We start from the raw sequence: 11,400 nt of genomic DNA on the forward strand, positions 1-11,400 counted from the left end.
ACAGCATAAAAACAACCTCAAACTCAAAATATTGTGTTTTGCAAAGTGTGCACAGTACCAACATTCCAAACTGTACTATTGAAAAATGAGATTTTTGGCAAAAAATTGCAATTTTTCGAGGTACCTCGCCACATCACGGCAAATCTCTTGAGGCAGTCCTACACTAAAATATTTTTATTTAAAGTGTGCCATGCGGCCTCACATATGCAAAAATAGGACTGCACAGCACGTACCTGGTGCTTTTCAGTCTCGTCTCCATGACTAATTCATGGTTGTGGGCGGGACAGGCCCGAGCACATGCTGCTTAGAATATATAGCCTGTGGACAAGGCTGGATGGCCAGTGTGAACAGCCACCAATCGCCAAAAATCAAGACAGATGGAAAAATAAAGAAATGAAGTGCACTGCAATATGGGGACAACCAAAAACCTATATAACAATGAAAAACAGCATAAAAACAACCTCTACTCAAAATATTGTGTTTTGCAAAGTGTGCACAGTACCAACATTCCAAACTGTACTATTGAAAAATGAGATTTTTGGCAAAAAAATTGCAATTTTTCGAGCTACCTCGCCACGTCACGGCAAATCTCTTGAGGCAGTCCTACACTACAATATTTTTATTTAAAGTGTGCCATGCGGCCTCACAGATGCAAAAATAGGACTGCACAGCACGTACCTGGTGCTTTTCAGTCTTGTCTCCATGACTAATTCATGGTTGTGGGCGAGATATAAAAAAAATATTAACCTGCAGATATCAGGTTAAATCTGTAGGTTAATAGCATTCTGATGCTGCCCAATTCCGAGAGCCTCGCTGCTGGGAGGAAATGAACTTATTTCCTACCGGCAGCGTCGGCTTTCACTCATAGGGGTGGACCGCTGCACCTTCAGAGTTGGCTGTCAGTCAGTGCCGAGCGTGCGGTTAAAGCTTCCGCTCACTATGCCCCGAGCGGTGAATGAAACCATGTCAGCTTACCCCTATGACTGAAAACCCGAGGATGCTGGGAGAAATAAAGTTAATTTCCTCTGGGAGCTTTAGAATACTAATGACCTGTAGATTAACCTAATATCTGCAATTTAATAGCATTTTTTTACATGACAAGTTCCCATTAATGAGCGATTTCAAGCCAGATTTTATTACAGTTCAACAATATTCATAGGTTTCCCCAAAGCGATGAACCGCCTTTTGCACTTCCCATTGATGACATTTGGAGCAATGTACACAGAACTCTATGGGTAACAGAAAGTGCATAATTCATTCAGCTAGAGTGATGTTCCCTAACTGCAGTCCTCTACTACCCTGAACATGTTATGAGTGATGGATATACAGTACCATAAAGAGAACATGTGTTAGAATTCCTAGTGCACTAAAATTTATTACTGTATTTTTCGGATTATAAGAGGGACTTTATTCCTCCAAATTTTGGGGAAAATAGGGCCGCATCTTGTATTGTGAATGTAGCTTACCGGAGGACCATGGGGGCGAAGGAACACAGGGAGCCGGTGGGGGCATGAGCGGGGTGATGCTGCAAGCCCTGGACGGGTAAGAGGGAGGGTCGCAGTGCCATTGATCTCTAGGCGGCGGGTGTGATGGACTTCAGTAAAATGGCACCAGGGGCAGCACATGCGCAGATTGAGATCTTAGCTCTGGGCCCACTTGCGCCGCCGCGAGCTTCCTATTTCCCCTCTCCACCACCTCTGTGCCACTCTGGTAAGCTACATTCACATTAAAAGACAGATCATTATGTGCCACTTCCATGCCTGCAGCAGCTGGGCTGCTCGGATCCGGACCCGCTGTGTGGCTCGAGGGATCCTCCGGACCCGAGGGTCACGCGGACACGCCGAATGAAAAGGGGATGTAGTTGTATGGCCTTGGCTGTATTCGGTTCGTGACACCACCCACGGTGTGTGGTGAAGTGGGACACCACTGCTGCTGTTGTGGGGTACCCGGGGGAGATGTAGTGGCAGCCGGATGTTAACCCCTCCGTGGGTAGGGATGGTTACTCCGGGGCCCAGTGTCTCTGTGCAGGGTATGGCGATGGCATGGGCTTGCATGCCCAGATGGACCAGGGGATGTTTGGTTACTCACAATTAAATGAATCACATGAGTCTTTTGGTAAACCAAGGTGCTGATGGCCGGCCGCCGCGGCCGGTTGTACTCTGGTCCCCCACCCGGGCTGGTAGTCGCCGTCTTTTCCTCTGCACTAGTTGTGGTTGTGTGTTTAGACTTCCCAGTATGGAACACGGGAGTCCGCTCCTGGCTTTCTGTGTGCCTGAGGAACCGCGCCCGCTGACGCTGATCCGTGGGATCTATGGGTGGGCGGTTGCCCTATCCCTCTCTTTGGGTGGTTGTCTGCTTTTGGGACTTTGATTGGGACAGGACCTGTAATCCTGCCCTCAATCGGTTGATTAGCTAGGCTGTTGGTTCCGGTCCTGGCTTCAGGGTCCGAGTACCCCCTCTGTGCACGGTTTCCGGTCGGGTCTCCGGTGTCGGTACCGGCGGGCTCCAACCCTGCCCCGGTCCTCCTCGGATCTGCCGAGCCATCTTCTCATCTCCTGCTGACGGAGACTACCGTCTGCCACCTAGCCAAGGTACCAGGGCTTCGACCCTGGCACCGTCCAACTTGAACTTCTCCTCCGCTGGAGCTACACCTAGCTCCAGCCTCCACTCCTCTCAACTTGAACTACAACTTAATCTGTTTGTTTTCCCGCCCGGGCTGTCTAGACCCCTAGGTGGGCGTTTCCTAACCTCCTTCCTTGTCCCGCCCCCTGGTGTGTCTGTCTTACCCTGAGGGGGGTGACTAGGGTTTCAGGTCGGTTGTATGTGACCTAGGTGAGGGAAAGTGTTATGCGGGGGCCTATTGTGTGACTACCTTGTTTTGCCAGGGTGTCACAATAAGACTGCAAGACATACCCCCATTTTAATATTGAACATTTTTTTATATTCATATTTTCTTCCTCTAAAATGGGGGTGTGTTTTGTATTACGGTATGAGGGGAAAACAAAGATTGCAATATGCTGGTTAAAGGGAATCTGTCACTAGTTTTTGCAACCTAATAACCTAACCCTAGAGTAGTGTAGAAACAGAGACCCTGATTCCAGCCATGTGTCACTTACTGGACTGCTTGCTGTAGGTATGTTATATCACTGCTTTAGCAGCAGATTATCAACAGAGTATACCTTCTGCCAGGTAGACCTCTGAAAAATCCCACCCTTCCACTGATTGACAGCTTTCTGCCTATGCACAGCATATATAGAAATATGTAATTTTGTTGTGTGGATGGGGTTATCTAGAGCTTGGCATTCAGAGAAATGGTAGATCTGCACTAGATAAATCAGTGATTTTATGTAAACTACAGTAAGTGACATCACTGGAATCAAGGTCTCTTCTTCTATATGATGTTAAGTGGGCTTTACACGCTACGATATCGTTAATGAATTATCGTCGGGGTCACATTGTTTGTGACGCACATCCGGCGTCATTAACGATATCGTAGCGTGTAACAGTTATGTGCGACCTAAAACGATAGCAAAAGCGGCAAAAAACGATTGCCGCGGAGAGGTCATCCTAAAACAAAAAATCGTTTACCTCTCATTAGCGATGTTGTTCCTCGTTCCTGCGGCAGCACGCATCACTGTGTGTGACACCTCAGGAGCGAGGAACATCTCCTTACCTGCCTCCACCGGCTATGCGGAAAGAAGGAGGTGGGCGGGATCTTACGTCCCCCTCAATCCCACCCCTCCGCTTCTATTGGACGGCTGCTGTGTGATGTCGCTCTGACACCGCACGACCCGCCCCCTTAGAAAGGAGGCGGATCGCTGGCCAGAGCGACGTCGCAGGGCAGGTAAGTCCGTGTGACGGGGGTAAGTGAGGTTGTACGCCACGGGCAGCGATTTGCCTGTGTCGCACAACCGACGAGGGGGGTACGATCGCTTGCGAGATCGCAGCATGTAAAGCCCGCTTTACTCTCAGATGGGGCAACAAAAACTTGGTGATAGATTTTATTTGGGGGCAACTTTTTTTAAAAGACAAATTTCATATCAATGGTTTACAAAGTTGCTGCATGCAAAGAGGCCTTAAGATAGGTAAGATTCACATCTACAGCCAGGTCTAAGGTCAATAGAAGTGTGCACCTATCTAGAGCTTGTGTGGACAATACAATTAGTGCATGCTATCTTATAATTTGATAATAACTGCTCCAAGATCTTAAAGGGAATCTGTCACCAGGTTTTTGCCACCTAATCTGAGAGCAGCATAACGTAGGGGCAGAGATCCTGATTCCAGTGATGTGTCACTTACTGGGCTGCTTAGTGTAGTTTTGATAAAGTCACTGTTTAATCAGCAGTAGATTAACATTACAGGACTACTTGGTGTGCTGCCAGGTAGTCCAGCATATTCATGAGCTCTGCGTAACTGCTAGATCTGCAGCAGAGAAAGCATTGATCTTACCAAAATGACAGCAAACAGTTCAGTAAGTGACACATCGATGGAATCAGGATCTCTGTCTTTACAGCATTCTGCTCTCAGATGGGAGAGCAAAAACCTGGTGACAGATTCCTTTTAACTAAAGCTTTACCTAAAGGTTACACAACCATTGTATTATTTAACTTTACAAAACTCAAAAAACACAAGATTATTGTTATGTGAGTTAATACAAATATGCAAACAATTCAATTGTCAGTAATTTTCTTACATTCCTAGGAAATATAATCCTGGCAGAACATTGTTAAACAAATGAGTTCAATATGTGAATTGGGAAGAAGAGGGAGTTGAAAAAGTATTTTGACAAACTAGATATTGAGGTCAGTAAATATACAGACAAGTCAAACATAGATTGGAATCAGACGCCATCAGGTCACTGGAGTTACAAACTACCGTACTGGATTGGTCCCGTCTGAACACCCCTCTCATTATATGAAGGCCTATGATAGTGCAAATGGACACAAGTTGTCATAAAAACAATTTTTCGTCAATTTTGACTGCCTAGAAACAGTTAATATGGCTAAATACTGTATATACTGAAGAAAAAATTCAAACATCTTCATCTTTGCCATAATAAGCTAAGCATAGCAAAGAGAATAATTATTAATTCACCACCACAACCTTTCCACTTCCTCATAGTCTAATGAATCGATAAAGGTTTTTTTTTTTAAAAATAAACAAAACAATGCTCCTGTGGTGCCCCTGCGGCTTCAGGCGCCACAGCGTACTCCATCTCGGATACGAAGGAGGTCATCACCGGTAAATAGCCAACAACAAACTCAACCAACACATAACACGGGAGCTCTTCCACTGGGTCCGGGCTAGGGTAGGTGCTGGGGTGGCAATCACGAGGTATGGGACCTCTTGCCCACTAGTTCAGGAACCCGGAAGGCGGGGCACCAACAGGGGAGTTAGGAGCCATCACACACAGTAGTCAGCTCTGGGCGAGCAAGCACCAGGTCGCATTCAGAAGGAGATAAGCATGAGACATGGACAGTTCCGGACACGTGGTCTGCAGCTGGAAGCTTGACCCGGGTTCTTAGGAAAGAAGGGGGATCCCAGGGTTCGCAGGGAATGCAGAGGGCACCCGTGACCCGTTCCACGGCCCAGGAGCTGGGGTGGAGGGAAACTGTCGAGAGGTGAAGCACAGAAGGAAACACCTCGACCTCCGAAGTATCCGGGATCAGCTGGAGTCTATCACAGCACAGCCTGGTACTCCAACGGCAGTGTGCTTCCACTGAGTAAAGAACTTGAACTGCACCTTCTGTGTCGTCCTGTTACTGCCGGCACTTCCAACATCATGCCCCTTCGCCATAGGCAACTACCATTCCTATCATCCTCCCTGGGGTCAAGCTCTACCTGTGGAGAGCTGAAACACCCGAGCTGCATTACCATCAGCCCCAGAAGAGAGAGAACCCCCGCAGTGGCGGCTAATACTGGCCGCACACCACAGGTGGCGTCACGAACAACTAATCCCATCACCCCCATGCCCATCTTTATTGACACCGCCAGGGTCACAAAACCGGGCAAGGGCACTGCGGTGACCCAGGAGAAGCACCGCGGCCCGGTGACGGGTAACCCACAGACCCTGTGGCGCATCATTTATGCCGGAAGGAATTCAACATCATTCAAAGCATCAGCAGGAATGCCAGGATCTGTGATTGGCTGCCATGGTCAGGTGTCTTTAGCACCGCGGTATTGCTGACATCACAGATGACCTGCTGATCAAGTCACTTGACCATCGCAGCCAATCACAGATCCCAGTGATCTGCTGCTACTTTGAACACAGACCATGAAATGTCGGTAGGGAAGTGGAATTTTGGTATTTTTTAATACGGTATAATGTACATTTTTAACAAATTTGACAACACCTTGAAGTTTCTCCTGGTGTTCTAAAGTATTTTATGCTATTTTTATGCTAACACATCCAGCAAAGTTTATGAGAATCCTGAAGTGCTGTGCCCACATTTTCAGATTTTTTTCTTTGCAGATTTTGGTGCAGAAAAAAACTGCACCACACAGTTGACTGTTCTGCACCGTGGGAACATTCCCTTAAAGAGGTTGGCCTCTATGACAGCAGCTTGCTGCCTTGTGTGTCATTTATAGCTATGGTGAAGTTAGGTCAAACACACACACTAGGCCAGCCCTGTGTAGTCAGGAACTTGCACTATCATAGAATTGAAAAAAATATCAACAGATATGTTTTTGTGCCAAAAATTTATTAATTAATATTTTTTCATATATTTAATTAATTAATAGACAGACTGAGTGAAAGGGGACGTTTCGGCCCAATTACAGGCCTTCTTCACACCAATATACACTAGGGAAATGTAAAAACAAACAATAATCAATATTTACATTATGATACAATATCAACATGAATACACAACATACATATAGAATACGTATACAAACATATAGAGATTTTCATGTCAGTGTTGAATATATTTGAAGGACAGTAATATAAAATACATGCTAGCAGTTTGTCATGTAGAGATTTAGAAAAGGCAACATGATGGTATGTATGAGAGAGCGCATACCTCAGATGCTGAGAGATGGGTTATTCAGGTTCTGTACGTGCAGAAAAAGAGAGGGTTTTTTTTGTTCTAGAGGAACACCACTTAAATCATTAACTCTTTCATTAGGAGTCTTAATGAACAAGTCCTATGGAAAAGGAATATACATAAGAGGTCATATATATATATATGTTTCTGGTGTAACACTGTGTAAGCATTTTTACCTTGTTGGTATTTGTGTGAGGTTTCACAAAATCAATAGTTCGAATCTTTATAACCCAGGCTATCAAAAAATTATTATTCTTTTCTTGTGGTCCCTTAATAGAATTGAAAATTTCAAGATTAGAGGTAGCATTTCTTTTATCACTGAGTTTTCGCATGGGTTGTATGTCATAGATACCTTGAATACTAGTATAATCAATATGGTAGTAGCTGGAGCAATATAGAAGTCCATGCAGGTTGAACCATCAAGAACAATCATACAATATGTGTTGTACGAAAGAAGAGGGACAAGGATGACTCCGTATGCCTTATTTTTATGTAATAAAAATTCTGGGTGGCATATAATGTGAAGAATACCTTATTGGCGCTATCATGGAGGCCTAGTCTGCCCTTGCTTATAAACACCTGGGATAGTTTTATGGCTTGCAGACCCTAAAGAATTGGGGGTAAATGATCAGGTGATCTGGGGATTATATTTAATTATATGACTACCCACTGTATTACTTTTTGTTATTACCTTGGAACTATGGTGTACATCAGGAGTCATGTATTGTAAAGAATTATAGACATCACTGTGGAGCTTGTTATTAGCTGAAATGATGACAGTCACAGTTACAACAGGTAAAATTCGTGTATAGTTGAAAGTAAGATCTCATGGAATACTACATATTACCTGGACATTCCCGGTTCAGTATTAGTACAATGCAGTGGGTAATGAGTTCCTCTAGAATAGAGAAGGATAGTGTCCAGTTACCATAGTTGTAAGCAGAGAGATGGTGTGCACAGAGAATCTGATAAGTAACATACCTCGTTGCCGTCTTCCCAGACTGTGGCCAGTTGCGCTGTGTCACCCGGTTTGCAGGCTATTTAGCACTGCAAACCGGAAGTAGCGTCGGACGCCAGCGCATGCGCAGTAGCGATCCGCGCTTCCATTAGGATATGTATGGTATCGTGCAGCGTGTAATAGAGACGCCCGCGCATGCGCAGTGGGTGTTTTTACGCACTTAGACGAAAAACAGTACTGGGAAGACGTACGTTGTGATAGAAAGTAGTTGCCTGATCCGTTGTAATATGGTAAATAGCAGAATGGTTAGATAGAGTTCAGATGAGACTAGGGAGCGTACAAAAGAAGGGGTTCTAGGAGATATATAGAATTTAGGCATATTTTTGCAGGAGAACGTAGTAGTACTGAAACGCTTATACAGACATATATATAATTATACATGAGTGATAGAATCGGAGGGGGGAAGAAACGGTGGGAAGAATATACTAGGCTTTTAAGAAATCTATAAATTAAAAAACATTTCTAAGGAGAGCGATACATAAATTTCAATCAGAGGTGATAGAGCATATATCCTCATGGTAAATATATAGCAACATATAGTCCATCTTATTCATGGAAAAAACCTGGAAAAAATTTTTTTTGGGTTAAAGGCAACACAGTAAGGGTCCCAATATGTTAAATAGAAATAAGACTATAGTAATAAGACTATATAGGGTGTTGATTTATACGTTACCAACTACCAGTGGGTGCATGATGGAAGAGGAAAAGGTGATATGTCCTAGGTTTTCTGGAAAAAATATATCAAGACATAGTTAGTGTAGTCCTAAAAATAAAACCTATAGACTTGGTTCAAAATATATTTATGTTAATGGCCAGTCAATTTCCCTGTTTAGACCTTTCGGTGTTAGAGTTTGTAATTTGTGTATCCAAAAACTTTCCCGTTTCTTCAGGAGTTCTATATGGTTGCCTCCCCGTCTGGGTCTATGCACCTTGTCGATGACCTGATAGCGTAATTGCGCTACACTGTGCTTTGCCTCATGAAAGTGGTAAGGGATGGGGAGCCATAGTTTACCACATCTAATCGTAGATTTATGGCTAGCTATTCTATCGCCCACATGTTGGATAGTTTCTCCCACATACAATAAGCCACACGTGCATTTGATAATATACACAACAAAATTGCTCTCACATGTAAAATATTCTTTGATTGGAAAACTCTTCCCCGATCTAGGGTGTGTAAAATGGTCACCCTTTATCACATTGGAGCAAGATGCGCAACTAAGACAGGGGAATGTGCCGGTGCGTCTTGGTGTTAGCAGTGTTTGTGTAATGCTTTTCTCGCTACCAATATCATCCTTGATTAGAGAATCTCTGATGTTTTGAGGTCTTCTTTTGCACATTAGAGGTGGAAGTAGAAATTATGTTATTTCTGGATACGCTTTTTTAAGTAAGGGCCAATGGCGGTTAATTATATTGTAAATCTTTGACATGGACGGGTGATGGGTATGTACAAATGGTATCCTCTCTACTGTTGTTTCATCTTTCTCTGAAGGAATGGATGATAGTGCCTTTTCTCTCTCAACTTTTAGTAGGGTTTCTGGGTAATCACGTTCACGGAACCTTTGTGTCATCTCCTCAAGTCTCTGATTTCTCGTGGTTTCCTCTGAGACTATTCTGGTGACTCTTTTAAATTGTGACCTGGGCAAACTGTTCTTAGTGGATTTTGGATGGCAGCTAGTGTATAGCAGCATGCAGTTACGGTCAGTGGGTTTCCAATAAAGATCGGAGGATAGTTGACCTGTCTCATCTTTCTTTATGCAAGTGTCAAGAAAATTGATTTCATTCTGCTGTTGGTTGAGCGTAAATTTTAATTCGGGCCATATATTGTTGATGTGACTGTCAAAAGCCAAGAGACTAGTGACATCTCCTTGCCAAATACAGAAAATATCATCGATAAATCTGACCCATATAAGGGTCAGTTCATCGAAAGATGGATAAGAGTACACAAACCTATTCTCAAAAAAATCCATAAACAGATTTGCGTAAGTCGGGGCTACATTCGAGCCCATAGCGGTCCCGTGTCATTGTATGTAGAAATCGTCCTTAAAGAGAAAATAATTCTCTTCAAGGACTATTTCGAGTAAGCCCATCGTGAAGTCCATTGAACCCTGGCTTAAGCTCGTTTTTTCCAGGGCAAGTTTTGTTGCTCTAGTGCCCTTGTCATGTGAGATTGATGTATATAAACTGCTTACATCCCATGTACAGAGAAGACTGTTCGGGGAGGTCTTATTGAGAGTTCTGATTTTTTGTAAAAAATCATTAGTGTCCAATATGTAAGATCTAGTGTTTTTAGTCAAGGGAGTTAGTACTTTTTCTAAATAGATGGAAAGAGGTGAAAGAATGGATTCTGTGGATGCCACAATAGGCCGGCCTGGAGGATTGTTGAGCGTCTTATGTACTTTGGGAAGTGTATAAAAAACAGGTGTAACAGGGTGTGCTTTTGTAAGAAAAGTGCGAGTTGTTTGGTCAATGATACCTTTCTCTTGGTAAATAGATAAAAAATTTTGGATTCTTTGTTGAATTTTAAAGATTGGGTCTGAGGTAATTTTCTGATAGGTAATGGTATCATTGAGTTGGCGTCTTATCTCCTGAATGTAGTCATGTATGTTTTGAACTACAACGGCACCCCCTTTGTCAGCAGGTTTCAAGGTTATCATTTTGTTATTCCTAAGTGAGGTAATGGCTAATTTCTCCAGTGTATTGGTATTATTCCGTGTTGGGTAAAAACCCAATTCATGTTCATGTATGTTATCCTTTACATCTCGGTCAACCAAGGCTATAAATGTCTCAACCGCATGGTGTGTTTTAGGCGGCATATATTGGCTTGGATTACGAAGACCCAGTGTTTTAATACTAGTCTCATTGGGAGGTGGTTCGGGATTGAGTTTCTGTAAAGGATTAATACCAAAGTGGGTTTTAAGTCTGACTGACCTGTAGAACTTTTGCATATCCCTTTCTAATGTAAAGGAGTCCCATTTGGGTGTAGGACAAAAAGTAAGACCTTTGTTAAGTACAGCTAGTTCATTAGGAGCCAAAGTATAGTCAGAAATATTGATAACTAAATTGGGACCCTCACCTGTGATCTCAATGTCATCCCCCAATCTCCGCCTCCGCCTCCTCGACCTCCTCGTTGGTTTGGTTTTCTTCTGCCAGGTCCTAAAAAAGACGTTGAGCTTGGAAGACTGCCACCAGATTTGCTGCCAGAGGAAGCTGAATGGTTGTAGACCGGTTGTCTTCTCCACTGTCGTGTGTTGGTTTGTCCATCGTTCCATCTATAAACCCTGTTGTGTAGGTAATCGTCTGTATCTCTTTGGAATTTTTGTCTCTTTCTTTCTT

This window comes from Anomaloglossus baeobatrachus, chromosome 4 (genome assembly GCF_048569485.1).
Source record: "Anomaloglossus baeobatrachus isolate aAnoBae1 chromosome 4, aAnoBae1.hap1, whole genome shotgun sequence".
Lineage (NCBI taxonomy): Eukaryota > Metazoa > Chordata > Amphibia > Anura > Aromobatidae > Anomaloglossus > Anomaloglossus baeobatrachus.